The sequence below is a fragment of the Canis lupus genome, chromosome 3 (genome assembly GCF_003254725.2).
Source record: "Canis lupus dingo isolate Sandy chromosome 3, ASM325472v2, whole genome shotgun sequence".
NCBI classification, from domain to species: Eukaryota; Metazoa; Chordata; class Mammalia; order Carnivora; family Canidae; genus Canis; species Canis lupus.
The window spans coordinates 22,727,399-22,748,689 of record NC_064245.1 but is presented as its reverse complement, the minus strand read 5'-3'; the positions used below and the strand labels follow the sequence as shown (position 1 = coordinate 22,748,689).

Genomic DNA, 21,291 nt, shown 5'->3' with positions numbered 1-21,291 from the left:
GCTAAATGGTCCAGTGATCATCAACCTCAATAGCCTATATGAGAGAATACTAGTGATTTAGTAGAGGAAGAGTTTCTTTAAAAAGAATTCCAAAACCCATAACTACTCTAGTGGTTTTTCTTCTCTCTCTAAATTATGGAGGAAAGAAAAAGACTATCTCCCATAATTCAAGCCAATTGAAAGGGAGTCTAAAGAAGCAGTAATACAAATTTTGATGGTTATAAGAAGAAAAATAAACATCTCAAGTCTACTTGAATTCATGACAGATGTCTAGGCCATGTAACTATTGGAATAGGAAGTTGAGAGATTCTTGAGAGAATTAACAAGAACCCTCTGACGTTTGGAGGAGAGTCGTAGAGATTGACACCTTCAGCAGATGCTGACTTGAATATCTCTAAGTGACAATAAAATTATAAAGAGGACCAGTTGCTTTCTGAGGTAGTGGGCAAGGGGTTGAGTTTCCACACTTTATTCAATGAAAGGCAACTGAGTTTCAGTTTTCATGATCCGATATTACCCAAGAGAACCATCTTCTGGTATTAGCATTGGTAAGAAAATCACTACTGTATCAAAGCTGAGGGAGTATGACAAAAGTCAGTTGGAGAATACAATAGCTATGTTAGAAAGTGGTTAGAAAGTCCAGGGGAGGAAAAATAAAAAAAGAAAGAGAGAGAGAAAAAAAAAAGGTCAGAAGACTCTCCATTAATTGACCTTGAAAGAATCTATATACTCTTAAAAGAGCTAGCATTTTAAAAATGTATGTGACTTAGCCAAGAGAGAAATACAAATTTAAAAAGGCTAAGTCAGGGACACCAGGGTGGCTCAGTCAGTTAAGCATCTGCTTTCAACTCAGGTCACAATGGGATTGAGCTCCAAGTCCGGGTCCCTCCTCAATAGGAAGTCTGTTTCTCTCTCTTTCTCTTTCTCTGCCTCTCCCCCTACTCATGCTCACTCTCTTTCTGTCACATATAAACTTTTTTTAAAAGCTAAATTAATAGATCTCTATGCTGATTCTGAAATCTCTTGACTCAATTTGATCTTGGAGGAGCTAAAATCATTAGATGAGGGTTCAGTAATGAAGGTTGAAAGAGGGGAATGAAAAATAGATCATGCATCCACTTACACTGAGGTACATTACACTGAGGTAGCAATGAGAGCACTGGCTGGGGTTCATGGAGGTCAGGTTGTGCAGAAAGAGGAAAAGCTAATATTTTGAATTTAATGAGAGATTAAAACTAACATTAGATTTAGATTTCACTTTAAAATGTGAAAATAAGACTGCTTTTATTTTTTTTTAATTTTTAAAGATTATTTATTTTGAGAGAGAGAGAGAGAGAGAGAGATCAGAGGGAGGGGAAAGGGAGAGAATGTTTTAAGCAGATTCCCTGCTGAGTGAGGATCCTGAGGCAGGTTTTTATCCAACAACCAAGGAGATCACTACCTGACAGATGCTTAACTAACTGAGCTACCCAGGTGCCCAATAAGACTGCTTTTTAAAACTGCTTCTATTACAAGCTCATTCAAGGGATTTTGTACTCTTCATTAAAAATCCAATAATCATTGGTTCATCTCTTCTTTAGAAAGATGAAATTTAGTAACTACTGTGGTCATTAGTACCACTCACCAAGTATTTTGGATATCTACCTTCTCTACAATGTTATATGGCCAAAAAAAAAAAAAAAAAAATATATATATATATATATATATATATATATATATATATATATATATGGTATATACCACACTGACAAAAGTTTTAATGAACTTACAATGATTCCTCCTATTTATTCTCAACTTCTTTAGTAATCAGGGATGAATGTGTTGAAATGATGCTTAGGAATGTCTGGGTCGCCATACCAGAAATCTGGCATGAACAGATTTTATAGTAAAACACATGTCATTACCATCCCTTGAAACAACCTTGGCTCATTTTGTCCTCTCAGGTATCAAAGTTAACTCCAATATTCTTAAACTAATCTTTTTATTATTTTCGAAATTCATTAAAATATATTCTACCTCTTTTCATTCATTTGTTATGTGGTAATTTTTCTGACGCCACAAAGTCCATAATTAAAGTTAACAAATGAAATTACACTATGGATATTTTTCTCATAAGGAACTCTATTGCACTCAAAATTGTTTGCATTCCTTTTTAAAATGATATATTTCATAAAAATAAAAAATTTAAAACAATATTTAATGAAGAAAGTTAAAAAATGACATTACAGTGAATATGATGTAAAGGCTGTTAAAAAAGGCTGAAGTTTGAAAGACTCTTTTAGATAGAAGTTATCTCAAATATATATGGATATATGTTCATATCCATATATAGATCATACTCATATATAGTTATACCATATGTGTGCATTGTTGGAGAGATATAATTAAAAACAAAATCTTCTACCAACCCAGATAATTTCTCCACAAAAGCATAAGATTAAGAAACCACTTTTGTTATCGAATTAGAATTAAACCAGAGTGTGATGTGCATCACAGACAATCTGCTAAAAGACTGCAAAGGCAGAAACAAATTTTACACTTTTATATAGCCAAGCAGATACAGCTCATTACATACATGTTCTCAAGATAAACAAAACTAGTCCTCAAGTAAAGAGAACTTGACAACACCATTTGTCAATCTTAAATTCACTGGGGTGATCATCTATGTTTGCTAATTGCCTTTATCCAAAAATAAAAAATAAAAATAAATAAACTTCTCACATCTTTATGACAGCAGGTAGGTAGATTTGGAACCAGTAGCTTATTGAAGTTACTAAGCTTCTATCCTCCTATGAAAACTGGGTAATAAGAGTACTTTCTTAATGATTACATTTTAATGAGGTGATTTCCAGACCCTGGAGAAAGGCATTCTTGAGTTGCAACACAGACATAATAAGTCTTATTTTGCTTTTAAAATTTACATACATTTCAAAGAAACAGGAAAAGAAGTTACAGGTTTTCTTAAGTAAGAAAAGAGAGAAAGCAAAGGGAGCTGGGAGTCATCTCTTCTCTTATTTCCAGGAGGGAGAATTAAGGTTCTTATTTTTAATTAGTTATCACCCTTACAGTACATGTGTAGGAACTTTCCCAGGCATTGTATTAATTTAAGAAGTAACAGTAGTTGACAATCTTTTTAATTTTAAGAAAATAAAGCATCTTTTGTTCTTCCAATATTTTAAACTCCCAGGCAAAATTAACTTTAGAAAATCTACTTTACACTAATCATTGAAATAGGCTTTGCTTTCTCAACTTGTTCTCATGGTCTATTGTCAACAATGCTTGTTAATACATAATTTAAAAATACCTCTCTAAACTGTATATCTGAGTTTCTTATGGCACAGGATGGCATTTTTAGTTTAAAAGACTTAAATGTTAAAAAAAAAGAAAGATGTTGATGTATTTAATGCATAAAATACATGCAAAGATAATAAATGTACTAATCAAAGATTTTTTTACAAAATTAACAGTGATTATGCCAGGACCTGGTAGGATAGAACATTACCAGAAGCCTCCCTTGTGCCTACTACTGCTCACTGTGCTTCATCAAAAGTAACTACCATCCTAATCTCAATAACCATAGATCAGTTGTGGAAATTTTTGAAATTTATAATTATGGAATATAGAGAATTCACTCTCTTATGTTTGGTTTCTTACACTTATAATCATGTTTGGGAGGTCTATTTTTGTTATGATGTACAGAATGCAAAGTTCATTTTCAGTACTGTATGGTTTTCACTGAAAGAATCTTCCATGATTTATCTACCCTGGCATCGATAGATATTTTGGTTATATTAACTTTGGGGTTACAATGAATAATGCTACTATCAATAATGATATGTATGGCTTTCCTGTTAGGTATATGCCTACAAGTTGATTTGCTAGGTCATAAGATATGAGCTCATCCATCTTTGATTGATATTGGCAATTATTTACTAAAATATCAATTTAACTTTCCTAAATCAGTGTAGAAGAGAATCAGTTTCTCTAAATCCTAGTTTCTCTCATTTTAGCCACTGTCATATTTCATTTGGGCTGCTAGAACAAAATACCATAGACTAAGTAGGTTACAAAACCCAAAAATTTACTGCTTACAGTTCCAGAGACTGGAATGTTTAATTGTGTAAGATCAAGGCACCAACATGATCTGGTGAACCCATTTTCCTGATTCATAGAGCGCTCTTCTCATGCATTCACTTAGTAGAACTGGCTAGGTTGCTCCCTGGGATCTTTTCTGTAAGAGTATAAATCCCATTTACAAGAGTTCCACCTTCAGGATCTAACCACTCGCAAAGTCCTTACCTACCAATACCCTCACTTTCGAAGGTTTGGATTTCACTATGTGAAATTGAGTAGATGGATGGAGGGACAAACATTCAAAGCACGGCAGCCACTTTTTGTGTGAATAACAGCATTTCATCATAATTTTACCTTGCACTTCCCTAACAAAGACACACAGATTATATATATATATATATATATATATATATATATATATATATATATGAGAGAGAGAAACAAAGGTATATATATCCTTGTGTGTATAAGTGTATGTGAAGTACTTACTCTTTTTCCTTTTTCTTTTGGTCTATTGCTTCTCTAGACTTAATTATGAAATAAATTATAATTTATTTGGGATACATATATTGCAATTAACTTCTCTAACTCAGAGACTTGCTTTTTACTCATAGCAGTATCATTTGACAACCCAAAAGTTATTAATAATAGTACTATTACCAATTTTTTTACATTTCCTGTATCTTTTAAAGAAATGTTTTACTATCCCAATTCATGAAGACATTTTCCCACATCTATTCTAAAAGCTTTATTAGCTTCATGTTTCACATTTTGATGTAAAATTCATCTATAATTTTTTTTATTCTTTTAAGTTTCCATATGGACATCTAATTGACTCTATCGTTTATTGGAAAGATTATTCTCCCCAAGTGCACAGTAATGACACCTTTCTCATAAATCAAGGAATTGTATATGTATGGGTATAACTTATCTGTTCCTTCGGTATGCTTACCTACTACTGCATCTTTACAGACTGTTACCATAGCTTTACAAAGTATCCATCAGTATGCATCCAGCTTTATTTCTCTTTGGGGCCCAACAGTTTCTGCTAAGAAATCTGCTGTCCATATTATTGTTGCTCCTTTCAAAGTTGTCTTTTTTATCTGGCTACTTGTGATTATTTTTTCCTCTTTCTTTGGTTTTCAGCACTTTTCTCACAATTTGTGTAGATGTGCTTTTCCATATATTTATCCTGCTTGGGTTCCATAATGCTTTCTGAATATGTATATTGATGTGCTTTTGTCAGTAAAAGGAAATTCTTAGTCATTAACACTTTGTTTTTTTTTTTTAATTTTTATTTATTTATGATAGTCACACACACAGAGAGAGAGAGAGAGAGGCAGAGACACAGGCAGAGGGAGAAGCAGGCTCCAGGATTCAATCCCGGGTCTCCAGGATCGCGCCCCGGGCCAAAGGCAGGCGCTAAACCGCTGCGCCACCCAGGGATCCCGTCATTAACACTTTGATATTGTTTTTGTGCTGATTTCATTCTATCCTGTTCTCTTCTGCATTTGCCATGCTTTTATCTGTATGATTTAGCTTGGGTGTTTTCTAATGATCTTTTAGTCCATAAATCCTCTTGTCTCTACAACTTAATTAATACTATATATTGATTTCCTAACTTCAGTTATTGCATTGGTAAGAAACAGAATTTCCAGTTGATTCTTTTTATAATTTACTGTCTTCAGACAAAATTAGTCTTGTCTTCTATTAGACATGTTAATCACAGGATGGTAATGATTTGATCACCCCAATGTCTTTATAAAGTTTAAGTATTACTTCATCTTATAATTTTTTCTTTTTAGTTTATATAGTATTTCAGATTTTTTTCATGTCCTGGGAATACGTCAGTGAACAAAATAGTGAATAAACCCTGCCTCCGATGCAGTTCTAATGTGGGGAAAGAGCCAATAAATACCAATAGACAAATAAATATGGTATGTCAAGTAGTTGTAGGTTTTATGGAGGAAAATAGGTGACCATTACTCTGAAAGTTAGTCATCCTGCTCCCAGCCAATCCTGTAATTGCCTAATTGATTCATTAAAAAGTGACCATGGCAGCATAGTAGAAGTTATAATGGAAACAGAATATAGGATTTCCACTCATCAGAGCAGAACAGGTTATAGCCACTGCTCAATACCAGTATACCCATAGCAGAACCCAATACTTAGCCCCTGTTATGGCACCATTCCCTGGGATTAGCAGCCAAATCAACTGGTGAAAAGAGGTAATATTTTGTTCTCACTAGGTAGACATTTACCCTAGGCATGGAATGTCCCTGTCTGCAATGCTTCCACCCAAGACCTCTAACAATCAAGGGAATAGTGAGTTGCTAGTACACAGTGAGGACTCAGAATAATATGTCTAGAAGACAGGTAATTCCCTGAGAGGTCTCCTGATACCCTTAAGTCCTATGATTAAAGTCATTGGAAAAGTTGTATCATATTAGGGAGAAGTATCACTTTATTTATTCTTTTTATTTGAAATTAGTGTGTTTAAAGAGATATGTATGGGTACTAAGTGATAAAATGTGGACTGTATGGACTTTATAATATGTTAATATAGCAAAGCTGAACTACTTTTCCTGGAACAGCCTTACCTGTATGCTTTTTGACAAAAGCAGTCCATAAGACACATTTTTGCAAAGATTTGGAGGAAAGAAATGAAGCATCAAGTCTATTAATCTTTATGTGCAAAAGGTACAGTAAGGTCATTGGGCACTTGTGAGCTCACACATGTTGCTTTCTGCTGGCTAAATTTGTATAGCCAGGAAGTGGGAATGAGGCAACAATATATGTGCAGCTGATATACATTCCCCTGGCTCCTCTTTCGGCTTCTATGAATCCTGGGTCAGATGTGTGTTTACCTCCATGAAGAGGGATAGTAGCTTCTCATGTAAGACAACAATCTCACCATAGTCAGAAGAAATGATAACCAAAATAGGTTCCAGTTAACCTTTGTGGGTTCCAGTCTTTAAATGATTCCCAGTTTATCTTTGCTTTCTTTTTTATCCATCTTTCCTTCCTTGTCTATTTTTCTTTTCTGTCTGCACTCCAGCTTTCAAGTTCCAACATAAAATCTGAAATCCAAAGTCTGAGAGAGCCAACAATAATTCTTCTGTTTGTCATACTGAACTCTAACTGAAAACACTGGAAAGGGATATTTTCGTAGAGGGGAACCATGTTGGGTAAACATTGAAGAGGAAAGGGAAGGGAAGGAAAGGGAATTCATTTGTCTTGGACTCTCAGAAGTTGACCAGGACAAACTGAAGTTAAGAAATAGGTATCAAAGTTAAAACCAGTAAAATTATTCACAGTGAAATTCAAACCAGAATTCATTATTTATGAAAAATGAAATAATTCATTATTCATGGATTCCATGTATGTGAATTTGCCAACTCACAAAAAATTATTTATAATTCCCAAATTAGTACTGCGAGTACTTTCAGTCATTCACATGCATGTGCACAGGGGCAAAACTTCTGAATGTTTTCAATTCTTGAAAAGACTGGCTTGTTTTATGAAGATATTGGCAAATGAACCTATATAATACAAATGACCTCCAAATCATTGGCTCAAGACCATGCAATATTGTTGTAGGGTATATTAAATAAGGTGTCTTTAAGCAGAAACACATATAAAACAAAGCTGGTTGATGAAAATGTGAGCAGTCTCTCAGGAACTTAACCCTATATTTCCCCTAGGAGGAATAATTTCCTATTGACTAATTGAGTGATTGTGGAAACTGTAGAATATTAGCTATCCTGAATAATAAAATGGAGAAATAAAAAAAGAAATATACATATAATAAAATAAGTGACATATATTACTCTTATTTGAGATAGAAAATATTATATACTAAATATAAGTGATAGCTATTTTTAAATTGGCAGACATTGCAATAAATTGCTTGTGTGATATATTTTTCTCCTCACAAATATATCTAAAGAACCGGCAAAGTTCAAACCTTAGAATTTATGAGCTCACAGATGTTTTTATTAGGTCTCTGGATTAATAGACACATCTAAATTTTTATGTATGTTTTAGGTATAGACCAGCAAGGTATTTAGAAAATGAGTGAGAACCTATTGTAGAACTTGCAATCAAATAATAATGTAATAGTTACATGTTTTCTCAGACTATGTTCTTCATACAAAGGCAGCATGCTTTCCTAGAGAAACAAGCTGCTAAAGCAATGATGAGCTAATGAGTTATTTAGTAGAAGAAAGGATTCTATTGTGGGTAAAATATTTCATTTCATAGTGTTTCTTATTATTCTACACAGTTATCACAGAAGTGGTAGAGAGTGTAATTTAGGCCCTGAAACTTTAGGAAAGCCAAGATTATTCCATTTTAGAAGCTAGCAATAGAAATTTTTGCTATTTTAGTCATTAGATTCATTATTAGAATTAGTGAAGTGTGTGTTCTGAGGCATCATGAGTTTTAGGATCCATCAGTAAATGTCTTGTTTATTGAACATTCAGTAATAATGTTAATAAGATACTGGATCACATGGACATCATGAACAACAAATCAATCTCAAATAGCTGACCCATATAATCATATTCTGCATCTGAGCTCCTGAAGAGCAGCATGAACTCAGAAGCACTAGCCAGTGTATATTGTATAGATTCATACCAGAATTCAGGCCACAGGACAAATATTAATACAGTGAAGCAATTTCTTACTGAATAGGGCTCTGATAGGCTTTATGGATTAATATAGTATTCAGGGACTAGCTTAGAACAAGAAAAAGCTGCCAAATTTTTTGATGATGATAATCACAATGTCAACCATGCCAAGTGATCTGCTTCATTTTCTAATCAGGCATTAGGTGTTTAGTTATTGACACAGAATATATACTGACAAGGTTCCTGATACATTGATTAGATATTCTTCGTCTTATTCTCCTGCTGTTAGTAGTCATTATTTATGTATTATCATGAATAGTTCTCACTAAGCAGTAGCAGTTCTTGTACATTCATAAGTTCATAAATGTCTATAATGGAGGAATTTAAACTCAGTGAAAAGAAGGTCCTTTATGATGACAGAGATAGAGTCGAATAAAACAGAAAAAAAAGTTGTCATCCAGAAATAAACTAAATTCTCTAAGCAGAAGACAAAATAAATAGGAGAAATAGGGCACACAAACTGGATTTTGTAGTATATGAAAGTGTGCATTTCTGTTCATTTTTATATTTTGTGATGCTTAGCTTATACTGTGCAGTACAGATAGTGAAGTAAGAGGATATGGTTAAAAAATTATCTGTAAAGGGTAGTATAGATTCATGGGTTGTTGTCAGTAGAAGAATGTAATGCCACTTTGGACCAACAAGCAAGGATTTGTTGGCTTGATATTTTGAATTACTATACCTTTATGGTAAAAAGAAAAAAAAGTGGTCATATACCTGCGTATCAAAGATAACCAAGGATCTGACAAAGAAAAGTACATCCAGTTTCCATTTTTCTGGGAAAAGCTTTCCATTATTGAAGTACATGGCCCACAGAATTAATCTTATTACATTAAAGTATTTAAAATGTAATGCATACTCTTTGAAAATAAACATTGAACTGGCTAATATTATTTTTACCTACTAAAGTGCAATAATAACTTTTCCTCTTTACAACTTTAAGATATGCATCACGAATTGGTTATCTACAATTGCTACTATGTAACAATTGCTATGCTTAAAAAATTTAAATGAGATATTGACTATGTCATACTAGTTTTCTGGAAACTTTATATTTCTAGAACATAGAAGTCAGCCAGTAAGTCATTCATCATTTAAATATCTATTGAGAAATTATTACATGCTGGGTTTTGAACCAGAACCAGTAATACCACCATATACTATACACAGGTAATAAAATAACAAATAGATATTTCTTGTCTTCAAGAAACAGTTTAATGGAGGTGACAAGTAAATAAACAAATACCAAAATACAGGAGGTGCTATGATAAAGAATGTGCAGTGTGCTTATGCAGGGCGTGACCCAACTCTGGAAACGCAACGAAATATTCCCAAAAATTAGTACCTGAAAGAATCTTTACACAGAAAAGTAATAATTTATTCAGTCACAATGAAAAAAAAAATAGCTGTGCTAGAAGACTGGATGCCTATACAATCTTCTTATCCCCTCCTGCAGATAAAACTAAAGCAAGGCAAAATATGTTGAACGAACATCGAATCAGAACCATAAAGTTAGATAAGTGCATAAAATATAGGCTATGATAGTTGGATGTATCTACCTTTCATTAGCAACATTCTTGTAATTAGTACTACAAACTGACATGCCAGTTGACCATATAACCTGACATCCATGGGGATATTAAGGATGCCAATAGAAAAGTTCAAGGTGGTTGACTAAAAGCTGCAATGGGGTAATGCTTATATGTAAACTTAATATTTGCCTTTGGGTTTTTCTATCTTCTATATTTATAAGGCAGATCAACTCCTGACTCTGGTAATGTCAAAGTGCTTTAAAAATAGTCAAGATTTTATTTTACAAAAAAAGAGATTTTATTTAAAAAACTTAACAAAGTATGCATTTTGTAATAGGGTGAACATCAAATTAGGAACATTATGTCAGAGTTAGACAAAAATTTTGTTACAGACTTCAGGCAAATCTCTTAATCCCTTTGTCCTTCATTTTCCTCATTGAAAAAATAAAAAAACTGAATTACACAATTTTATCTTCCAAACTTGCCTTTAATCATTCAGTTCCATGATTATTGTAAATTGTTTATAAAAGTTCAAGAACTACTTCTATTTCCAAATCTGCAGTGATGAATTCACTATGATTGAGTTTTGTATTGCTAACTTGAAATGTACTATGATAAAGAAATGCTAATATAAATGAGAACTTCTGGATTATGGTCCAGCATGTAAGAAGTTTGAAAGTCATCATTCCATTTTACCAACAAAAAGCTAAAGAAACTGGAAAATCAACAATCTTATATCTGTTAGAGAAGCAGGATCACAGGGAAAATTGCTGTTCCAAAAATCGGAGAGAGACAGGTGTACCCAGAGAATCACAATGTAAAGTGCAAGCTTCGCAGGAACCAGGCTGGGGGAAGGAAACTTGAGACTATAATTGATGAATGGCTGGAGACTAGTGTGGACAATTCTAAGGGTTAAAAGCTGCAGGGAGACCCAGTCATCTGGGTACCTCATAATTTGTGAGTTTTACCTCCTGAATCTTTACCAGGTTCTTACAGTGAATATTGAAGAAATATCCCCTCGTGCTTCTAGTAGGAGAAAAAGAAAAGGAACCATTTAGAAATAAACCTGAGCATTCTGTTCTTTTTAATAAGGCCAGCCTTGAGGAGGAACTACTGAACCAGAGCCTAACCTGTCGGTTTTATCAGAATTTAACTGATCTGGGAGAAGGAAATACTCAAACTCTGCCCACTTAGACATACCATCCAACCTAATGTGGAAGTAGAAGAGAACTCATAATCACGTGCACGTCACAGTCCAAAGTCACAGACTCACTAAAAGACTGAAACATATTTATTACTATAAAATATCCCTTCTCCCCAACACCTTGCCACCACATTACTAAAGTTCTACTTAGAGCAGTTCCTTTTGTCCAATATATTATGCCCAGCTAATATATATAATAATTATATATAAATATAAATATATATACATATATATAAAGATATACAAAAGGGAAAACACAAAGTTGGAAGAGATAATCAATAGAATCAGACTCAGGTATGGCTGGAATGTTGAAATTATCAGCCTGGAATTTAGAACAACTATGATCAATTTGATAAGGGCTTTAATGGGTAAAGTAGACAGCTCAAGAACAAATGGGCAATATAAAGAGAGATGGAAATTCTAAGAAAAAAAAAACAAAGAGAAATGCTAGAGGAAAAAAAATACTCTTCTAACAGAAGAGAACAGAAATGAAAAATGCCTTTAATGGGCTTATTAATAGATGATGCAGCTAAGGATAGAATCTCTGAGTTTTATGATATCTGGACAGAAACCTCTAAAACTGAAAAGCACAGAAAAAAATAAATAGAGCAAAATATCCAAGGACTGTGAAACAACTACCAAAAGTGTAACATACACATAATAGAAATAGCAAAAGGAGAAGAGGAAGGAAGGAAGGAAATATTTAAAATAATAATAACTAACAATTTCCTCCATTTCATGACAGATACAAACACACTTATCCAGGAAACTCAGAAAACACCAAGTAGGATACATGCCAAAAAAACTCAACTGAAGTACATCATTTTCAACCTACAAAAAAACAAAGATAAAAAAATTTAAAGAAGCCAGAGGGCAGAAAAAAATCTTACATATAGAGGACCGAAATAAGACTTACATCCAACTTCTACTTTGAAACCTAAAAATAGGAAGAAAGTGAAGTGAAATATTTAAAGTGTTGAGAGAAAAACAAAACAAAACCCAGCAACCTGCAATTCTGTATCTGAAAAATTATTTTTCAAAAATAATGGATATATAAAGTTTTTTTTTCAGAAAATTAAAGATAAGGGAAACTGTTGCCACATGCCTTGAAGTAAAACTGAGATGGTTAGAAAGAAGAGAAAGTGGAATTATGTAAAATACTCAAAACTACAAAAGGTAGAAAAAGAGTAGAAGACAAAAATAGAAACAAATAGGTCAACAAATAGAAAATAGTAACAAACACTGTAGTGCTCCAACTTTATCAATAATCTCTACACATAATGATTTAATTGCACCAAGAAAGCAGAGATTATGGGACCCCTGGGTGGCTCAGTGGTTGAGCGTGTGCCATAGGCCCAGGGTGTGATCCTGGGGTCTGAGGATTGAGTCCTGCATGGGGCTCCCTGATTAGTGGGGAGCCTGCTTCTCCCTCTGCCTATGTCTCTGCCTTTCTCTCTGTGTCTCTCATGAATAAATAAATAAAATCTAAAAAAAAAGAAAACAGATTATCAGAGTCATCAAAAAAACAAGACCTGACTATATGTAGTCTACAAGAAGCTCCCTTTAAATATAAAGACATATATGGACTAAAAATTAAATGGATGGGTAAAGACATACCATAACACTAATCAAAAGAAAGCAGGAATAACTATATTAATTTCAGATATAGCAGACTTCAGAGACAGGGAAGTTTTCAGGGGTAAAGTATTATTATATAATAATAAAGGTGTCAATTCGTCAGAAAAACACAACGATCTTTAATATGTATCTCCCTAACAATAGGGTGTCAGCACACACGAGGCAAAAACTGATAGAACTGCAAGGAGAAATAGATAAATCCACTATTACAGTTGAACACTTCAATTCCTGTCTATCAGCAATGGACAGATTCAGCAAGAGGAAGATCATTAAAGACAAATATGAATTCAGCAAGAAAAACTGGATATAATAATGGACAACTAGGGACTATGTCATCTAACAAAAGGAGAATACACATACTTCTCAAGATCATAAGGAACATTTACCAAGATAGACCACGTTCTGGGCCATAAAACACACCTTAAAAATTTTATTTTTAGTTTTTTTTATTTTAAAAATTTTAAAAGAAGAGACATTCATTTCTATTCTTAGACCACAGTAGAATTAAACTGGAAACTGATAACAGAAAGATAACTGGAAAATTCCTAATACTTAGACATGAACAACACACTTTTAGATAATATATGCAACAAAGAAGAAATCTCGAGGAAACCTGGAAAATATTTTGAACTAAACATAAATGAAAACAAACCTTAAATTTATGGGATGTGAGAAAGTAGTTCTTTTTTTTTTTTTAAGATTTTATTTATTTATTCATGAGACACAGAGAGAGACAGGAGAGAGAGAGAGAGAGAAAGAGAGGCAGAGACAGAAACAGGTTCCATGCAGCGACCAGGACGTGGGACTTGATCCTGGGACTCCAGGATCATGCCCTGGGCCGAAGGCAGGTGCCAAATCACTGAGCCACCCAGAGATCCCTAGAAAGTAGTTCTTAAAAGAAAATATATAGCAGTGAATTAATATATTAATAAAATCTAAAATCAATCACCTAAATTTCCACCTTGGGACATTTTTTTTTTAAAAGATCGGAGAAATCCAAAGTAACCAAAAGAAAAGAAAATACTAATAAAATAAAAGCAGAAATCTATGAAATGGTATACAAGAAATCAACAAGAATATCACAAAATCAAGTTTATTCTTAATACAGAGAAATAAAATTTATAAGCCTCTAGCCAGTATAATTGAGAAATAAAGAGTAAACAAATTACTGATATCACAGATAAAACAAGGGCATCACTACCTATCCCGTGGACATTAATAAGATAATAAAGGAATACTATGTAAAACTCTATGCCCACAAATTTAATCATCTAGTTGAAATAGACCAATTCCTTGAAAAACACAATCTACCACTCACACAAGAATAAACAGTATGAATAGTGCTATATCTATTTTAAAAATGAATCAACAAATAATAACCTTCCAAAACAGAAAGTGCCAGGCCCATATGGATTTAAGGTCAATTCTATAAACATTTAAAGAAGAAAGTCTATCAACTCTCTACAATCTTTTTCAGAATAAAGAAGCAGAGGGGTTACTTCCTTATTCTGTATGCCAGCATTACTGTAATAATAAAACCAGACATTGCATTAATACTAAAAACAAACAAAAAACTACAGACCAATATCTCTCATGAACATAGATGCAAAAATCCTCAAAATATTAGCAGTTCAAATCCAGTAATGTATAAAAAAAGTTTTTACACCGTGAACAAGTGGGACTTATCCCAAGAATGCCAGATTAGATCAATATTCAAAAATCAAATAATGTAATAAACATCACATCGACAGGCTGAAAAAGAAAAATAAACCACATAATCATATCAATAGATGCAGAAGAAATACTTGCTAAAATCCAACACCCATTCATGACAATAAACTAGTAAACTAGGAATAGAAAGGAGCTTCCACAAAGAGTATCTACAAAACAAACAAACAAACAAACAAAAAAAACTAAACATAACATCTACTCAATGAAAAACTCTAGCCTTTCCCACTAAGATAAGGAACAAAGCAAGGATATCCCCTCTTACTATTGCTTTCAACATCATACTGGAAGTCCTAGCCAATGTAATTAAAAAAAAAAAAAAAACATAGGTAAATAGATCAGGAAGGAAGAAATAAAATTGTCTTAGTCCACAGATGGCATGATTTCTCTTCATTGTAGAAAATCTGAAACAATCAACAAAAAAACTTCTGGAACTAATAATAAGTGATGTTAGCAAGGATTCAGTATACAAGATTAATATACAGAAGCCAGCTGTTTTCCTGTATACTAACAGTAATCAAAAGTAATCTGAAATTAAAAACATATCACTTATATTAGTACTCCAAAAGTGAAATACGTAAGCATAAATCTAACAAAATATATGCAAGATCAATATGAGAAAACTATAAAATTCTGATGAAAGAGATCAAAGAAATTGAAAAAAACAAAACAAAACAGTATTCCCTGTCCATGGGTAAGAAGACTCAATATTGTCAAAGATTCAGTTCTTCTTAATTTGATTTATAGATTCAATGAACTCTCAATCAAAAGCCCAGCAGGTTACTATGGAAATATCAACAAATTGATTCTAAAGATTATATGAAGAGGCGAAAGACCTGGAATAGCAAAGTTAATAATGAAGAAGAAAAAAGACTACTAACGTGGACAACTTCAAGCTTACCATAATGCTACAGTATGTCTTCCTTCAATAGGTGAATGGACAGGTAAACTGTGGTACATCCAGAAAATAATATATTATTCAGCACTAAAAAAAAAAAAAAAAAAAAAAAAGAACTGTTGTGAAGCATTGAGGATTTTAGGGCAGTGAAACATGAAACTATGTTGTATTCTACTATAGTGGTGAATAAATGTCATTGCACATTTATCCAAACCCACGCAATAGAACATTAAAGTGAATCCTATGAAGACTGTAGCTTTTTATAAATAATGGTATGTCAATGTAGGTTGATCAGTTGTAACAAATGTACCAATTTGATGTGGAAATTTGATAATAGAAAGGCTATGCATCAGTAGAGGAAGGGGGGCATAAGGGAAATCACTGCATCTTCCTCTCAATTTTGTTATGAATCCAAAACTGCTCTAAAAAACAGAATATTGGAAAAAGAAAAAAATCTGCATTCAACACATGATTTTATAAGAAATAAACATTTTTAAAAGATAAGTAATAAGAAAAAGTAATTTTTTATTAGTAAGGATGACAATACAGTTTCCCTTCTGCCTATTTTGAACATACTTATTTTTCAGTATAAACATGGTCTTTGAACACCATAGTTTTTAAAATAATTTTTAGGAATTGAAAATCATAAGTAATTACACATGGCAGCAATTTCTGTATTAGAATTTCCAAATGTTAAGGCTAATCATGGCACTGGAGTTATCACAAAGGATTTATACATAAAGAGTATTAAATGTTTTCCTTCCCCAAGCAAAGAGAATTTTAACAGTTCTTAATGTGCTTTGTAAAAGCTACTGGTGATTGTGCCTTCATGCCAGGCTGCAGCGATAGTGATAAATGGTGTTGATGCCTTAGGGTGATACCTAACTAAATTAGCTGGTAAAACTAAAATTGTGCTCATTTTCAATTTTTAATACTGTGTAGTAGTGATGGCTGTTCAGCCACCATTCAATTGGCTTTGCTTACTCTGTGATTTAATTGTTTATAAGGAATTAATGAAAATTTAGAAATGTATAAAAAGGGAGAAATGTGCTTTTACTACAAATACAGAAAATAAGATATGCTAACAGAAATCCAGGGAGCCTTAGGAATGTTAAAGCAATTCCATTTAAAAGCTTTTTCTTCTTTTTTAAAATTTTTACCTTGTTTTAATTACTAAGAGACAACTTTTTGTCAGGAGACTAAAGAAACTCAAACTTGTGATGAAGTATTATGAAATTATAAAGGCTGGAGATGAGATGTATGCAGAAACATATAGAAATATATTGATAATATCATTAATTTATCTTTTAGACTTTCTCCCTTTTTATACCTACTTTTCAGGCTGCTGCTAGGTGGATAATTAAGATTACATAATTATTACCATTATTATGGTGCAACATGTGCTTTTGCAAAAAAAAATGAAAGGTAGTAATAATTATTTCCTTCATATCTTTGTTTATTTACTATATTAGATATAAAAATAGAAAAGGAGAGGAATCAATTGCAAGGGATAAAAGTATATTTTTAAAAATGTAATCTCAGTATGTAACTATAAGAGAGGAGGTTACAAGCCATATGTTGTTCAAAAATTGTTAAACTACACAGAGTTCATGCCAACTAGGAAGCATCATTATCTGTTCATTTATAAGCACCTTTACAAAAGGCAAAAAAAAAAAAAAAAGTGCAAAAAGTTAGAAGCAGAACTCTAAGAACTGGCACCCACAGACCATTAAGGAATATTTCAGGCCAAAGTGCTCCCCTACAAAACCTTTTTAAAATCCAAGGGATGTGATCTCTTTCTATCTTAAAATTTGTGCTTACTGCTTGCTGCTACATGTAAGAGGAGGGTTTTTTGTTTTGTTTTGTTTCTTTGATGCCCTGGAGGGTAGTTTTGCCCAGAGAAATGATTTTTGGGGTTTACTTCAGTTTACATAATTTCTAATTTACTGAAGTTACAAATCTAGATGCACAAAACTCACTCTAGGTAATTAAGACTATAAAATATAGCATTCATGTTTTAGGTAGCCTTTGCAAATGTTTGAGGTCATTATAAAATCCACAAACTTGCACATATTTTTCAACTATCTTTACACATTTAAAATATTTGATTTTTCTTTATTATCTCTATTAAAATCCTCATGTCCTTAATCTGATAAGTATTATAAGCTGTGGTCCAGGAACCTCTGGACAACTATCTTATATAACTACTTATGGAGAAGGAAATGTTTGGGGTGGACGTCCAGGTTTCCAAAGGTAGTTCCAGAACCCCATAGTAGCAAATAAAGGCAAAAAATATAGATAGATAGATAGATAGATAGATAGATAGATAGATGATAGATAGATAGATAGATAGATAGATAGATAGATAGATAGATAGATAAATGAGTTTCAATGCACTGGAGTGAGTAAGAAAAACAATTTAATTTTACCTGCATTATCCTTTTCCCAAAGCAACATAGCTTAGGGCCATGACAAATCTTCATCAGCCTATGATTTAACCATGAGAAAAGGATGAATATGTGAGTGAGTACCCAACCTCTTCAGCTGTACTGGATATTGCCAAAGAGACTCATTTCCCTTTTACTCCATCAAGAGTATTGAATCATAAGCTATATAACTGGGGATCAGAGCAGTAGAGGCTGGCAGAGCAGTAGATGAGACTCTTAGGGCATTAAATGGATGTGGATGCTTTCTAGCCTTGTAGATTCCCATCAGGAAGCCTGTGCACAAGCCACTGAGTATGCTTCACCTGAAGATCCCTCACATTGGCTCACACATACCCCCAGCACTCCATGTGCATCATCTAAACACACCCCTATCCTCTGGCTGGCTCTCTGTATATATGCACCAGACTACAGCAGTGACAGTGAGCTTTGACATGTGGCCATTGTGAACCTACATAAAGCTGGTCCAAATCTGAGAGCCAGGGAGAAACCACAAACTTGGATTTTAGTACCACATTTCAAAAAATAAAAGATGCTCTCAGCACTTGGCATAATATTTTGCATGATTCAGAGAAATCATACAAGCTTAAGAAGTCTGCCACTAGAAGAAACAAGAAATATGGAACAGGTGTACCTATAGAACACCTGAGCTAGTCTCAGAATGTTTAGCAGGGCTGATGCTGAAGGCAGTAAGTGAACATTGGAATAAATGACTGCTAATTCACATGTGGTGACTGTCACAAAACTTTAAGGCATATGGAAAATCAAGGAAACATGACACCAAAGGATCACAATAATTTTCTAGTACCTGAACCCAAAGACATTAAGATCTGCAATTCAAAAAAAAAAAAAAAAAAGAAAAAAAAGAAAAAAAAAGATCTGCAATTCATCCAATGAAGAAGTCAAAAAAGCTGGTTTAAGGAAACCCAATGAGCTCCAAGGAAACACAGAAATATAATTAGGAAAATAATATACAAACAAACAGTTTAACAAAGAGATAGAAATCAAAACATAGAACCAAACAATTTGTGGAGCTAAAGAATACAATAATGAAGGGATGACAACATTGGAATAATAGTGTGGGACTTCAATACCCTACTTTCAACAATGGATAGATTATCCAAGCAGAAAATCAATAAGGAAACATTGGAAATGAACTACACTTTAGACCAAATGAACCTAACAGACACATACTGAAAATTTCATCAAACAACAGCACAATATACATTCTTCTCAAGTGCACTCAGAACATACTCCAGGATAGATTATGGGTTAGGTCACAAAACAAGTCTTAGCAAATTTACAAAGATTGAAATCATAACAAGTATCTTTTTTAGCAATACTGATAGGAAACTAGAAATCAAAACAGTGGAAGGCTGGAAAAAATTTTTTCAATGTATCGAAATCAAGCAACATACTTTTTTTTTTTTAAAGATTGATTGATTTATTAATGAGAAACACAGAGAGAGAAAGAGAGAGAGAGAGAGTGAGTGCAGCAGAGACACAGGCAGAGGTAGAAGCAGGCTCTACGCAGGGAGCCCCACCTGGGACTGGACCCTGGGTTTCCAGGATCACACCCCAGGCAAGGCAGTGCTAAACCTCTGAGCCACCCGGTCTGCCCAAGCAACATACTCTTGAAGAGCAAATAGGTCACTAAGAAAACCAAAGGGAAATCAAAAGATATAACATGAAAATATAACATACCAAAACTTATGGGATCCTAGTAAAGCAGTTCTAGGAGATAAGTTTATAGGAAAAATGCCTATATTGAAGAGTGTCTGGGTGGCACATTTGGTTAAGTGTCTGACTCTTTTTTTTTTTTTTTTTTAAGTGTCTGACTCTTGATTTTGGCCCAGGCCGTTATCTCATGGTCATGAGATTGAGCCCCGTGTCATGTTTCATGTTCAGTGCAGAGTTTGCTTAAGACTCTCTCCATCTCCCTCTGCCTCTCTCCCTATGTGCACTCTCTTTCTCTCAAATAAATAAACAAAACTTTTTTTAAAAAAATGCCTATATTGAGAAGAACGATCTCAAATAAACAATCTAACTTTATAGCTCAAGGGACCAGAAAAAAGAAAAAGTTAACCCAAACTTAGCAGAAGGAAATAACAAAGATCAGAGCATAAATACACAGATATCAGAAAAAGATTGTTTTGTGTAAAGATGAACAAAATTGACAAACCTTCAGCTAGACTAAGAAAAAAAGGAAGAAGATTCGAATAAAACCAGACATGAAGGAAGAGACAGTGATACAAAGAATAACAGATGAGTAAGAACAACATATGCAAATGTAATACAAAGGATCATAAGAGATGACTAAGAATAATTATATGCCAATATATTCCTATCTTAGGTAAATTAAATCAAAACGGATTATAGACTTAAAAAATGGATTAAAGACTTAAGACCTGAAACTTTAAAAGTCCCAGAAGGAAACATAGGAAATTAGCTCCTTGGACATTGGTCTTGGCAGGTTTTTTTTGGATATGACACAAAAGGCATGAGCAACTAAAAATAAAATTAATGGATAGGACTACATCAAACTAAAAAGATTTTGCACAGCAAAAAATTTCATCAAGTAAGTGAAAAGTCAACTACAGAATGGGATAAAATATACAAATCACATATCTGATAAGTGGTAAACATCCAAAATATATTTGAAAATATATTTTGATATATTTTAATATCAAAAATATAATTCAATAGCAAAAAAATACAAAATCCAATTTAAAAAAAAATGGGCAGAGAAACTGAAATTACATTTTACCAAATAAGACATACAAATGACTAACAGGCATATAAAAAGGTTCTCAATATCAGTAATCTTCAGGGAAATGCAAATCAAATCCACAGTGAAATATCACCTCATACCTGTTCGGTTGTCTATTATCAAGAAGACATGATATAACAGAAGCTATCTAGGATTTGCAAGAGGAATCCTTGTGCACTATTGGTAGAAATGTAAATTGGTGCAACTTCTATGGAACACAATGTAGATTCCAAAAAAAATTAGAATTAGAACTACCATATGTTCCATCAAACCTATTTTGTTTATGTATTCAAAGGGAATGAAAGCAGGACA

General features: G+C 33.2%; 1 long non-coding RNA gene across 2 annotated transcripts in view; it reads left to right on the top strand.

The window, feature by feature from the left end:
* The window catches only part of LOC112653926 (uncharacterized), a 165,125-nt gene that overhangs the window by 132,056 nt on the left and 11,778 nt on the right, over positions 1-21,291 (top strand). The window contains exon 5 of one of the 2 annotated variants that reach the window (XR_007409736.1): positions 3,468-3,576. The exons of the other annotated variant lie outside the window; for it this stretch is intronic. This is a non-coding gene — a long non-coding RNA (uncharacterized LOC112653926). Of the gene's footprint in view, positions 1-3,467; positions 3,577-21,291 lie in introns of those variants that run through there. 2 annotated transcript variants of the gene reach the window in all.